Source organism: Grammomys surdaster, unplaced genomic scaffold (assembly GCF_004785775.1).
Source record: "Grammomys surdaster isolate TR1022 unplaced genomic scaffold, NIH_TR_1.0 371, whole genome shotgun sequence".
NCBI lineage: Eukaryota > Metazoa > Chordata > Mammalia > Rodentia > Muridae > Grammomys > Grammomys surdaster.
This window is the reverse complement of record NW_021604790.1, coordinates 4,138,057-4,140,175: the sequence shown is the minus strand read 5'-3', so window position 1 is coordinate 4,140,175 and position 2,119 is coordinate 4,138,057.

The following is a 2,119-nucleotide window of genomic DNA, read 5'->3' as shown; positions in this document are numbered from 1 at the left end:
CACCACACAGTCAGCATCACAGCAGGAATGGGGAGCACGGTGCTCCGTCCCACCTGCTGAGGAGCCATTGCCAGTTAATGGTTGCTGGGGTAGAGGAAGACAGAGGAAGAGTTAGGGGAGAGTTTTCTTCAGTACTGTAGCCACCCGTGTTTCCCTGTGTTTTAGGAAATAACTTCACTCATTAATCTCACTGGGGGTGGGGGGAGAAACCCAGGGAGTAGGAGGGGGCTCACTGAGAAGAAAGAGGAGTCCAGAGAGAGGGAGAAGAGGATAGAGAATATAGCGTGCGTGCGTGCGTGCGTGTGTGTGTGTGTGTGTGTGTGTGTGTGTGTGTGTTATCAAACACATTATATAAATGTATGAAATTGCCACAAGGATAAAAAAATGTTTAAAACAAGATAGAAAAGGGTGGTGTGCCTTTTTTTGGGGGGGGGGAGTCTTACATAAAAGACCATTGATTGTGCTACTTCTAAGGACCAAACTGGGGAGCTGAGGGCTGGGGCAGGAATGAGGAGCTGAGGGCTGGGGCAGGGGTGAGGTGCTGAGGGCTGGGGCAGGGGTGAGGTGCTGAGGGCTGGGGCAGGGGTGAGGTGCTGAGGGCTGGGGTAGGGGTGCAGAGCAGGAAGGAGACTCATTAGCTAGTCCTTTTCTTGTCTTTGGGATTTTGTACCAAGTTTCTCAGTCTTTTTTTTTTTTTTTAAGTACACATTGAAGAACTCACACATGGCCAGGCATAGTGGCGCACACCTTGAATCCCCAGTGTTTGGGAGGCAGAGGCAGGCAAATTTCTGAGTTCGAGGCCAGCCTGGTCTACAGAGTGAGTTCCAGGACTGTTAGAGCTACATAGTAAGATCCCGTCTCAAAAACAAAACAAAAACATAAAATAACTTATGTATGTGTGTGCAGATCTGTGACTTTATCACCACCACCACCACTACCATCATCATCGTTGTTATTATGAGCTGAGGACTGAACCAGGGCTTTACACTTTCTCGGCAAGTGCTCTACCTAGACCTTACCATCTACCTCTGTGCTAAATCCCTAAACCCCACAAGGACTGACTTTATCCTCCCGATGACTCCAGGCAAGGAGCCGGTATGTACAAATCCTAGCTAGCTTTGTGACTGTGTAAGCATGTAACGCTGAACCCCAAACTGGTTTCTGGGTGTCCTGCTTCACCAGGTGGGCAGGTTATATCTATAATTTGTGGAAAGGAGATGACACTCAGAAACCAGAAGTGAGGTACACACTGATGGGGGACAGTTGGCTGCTTGTGGTAGGCTGAGATCCTGATTGACAGAACCAGCTGGGATTAGGTTATAGTTGGTTATGTGCCAAGACACCTCTAAGCCAATTTAAGTGTGTGGTGGCAGCTTTAGGCTAAACTTTTTTTTTGTTTGTTTTTTTTGTTTTCGAGACAGGGTTTCTCTGTGTAGCCCTGGCTGTCCTGGAACTCATTCTGTAGATCAGGCTGGCCTCGAACTCAGAAATCCGCCTGCCTCTCCCTCCCAAGTGCTGGGATTAAAGGCGTGCGCCACCATTGCCCGGCAAGGCTAAACTTTTACATTACTCATTAAATCACTCATTAAACACAATGTACTGGGCTAAAGAGGTGAGTCAGCAGTTAAGAGCATCTATTTATAGAGAGAATTCTGGTTTCTTTAAAAAACACAGGGACATTATTATAGGAATATGTTCTTTGTTTTAATCCCAGGTGTGGGGAAGTGGGGCTGCTTTACAGCCGCTGACTGTGATTTGCCTCGTGCTCTAGCAGGGGCATGAGTTTGCCAGCTGCAGATAGTTTCTGCAAGTGTGTGATTCTGGGGGTTTTTCAGAAGATACATAAATGCTGGTGCCCTGATAGAGGGAGCTGGTTGGCCGGCTGTAGTTGTTTGTGATTTGTTGTAGTTTGTCAAGTAGTCATGTGTGAAGAGACAAAAAGAAGAAATTAGATATCCTGTTGGTGAAAATCAAACTTGCCCCAAGAAACTCAACACCCCAATCAGCAGGAAGTAGTCTAAGGATGTCATTGCCTCCTTTCTTACCCCTGACTTTACTCAGATTTTATTCAGATCTCTCTCTCTCTCTCTCTCTCTCTCTCTCTCTCTCTCTCTCTCTC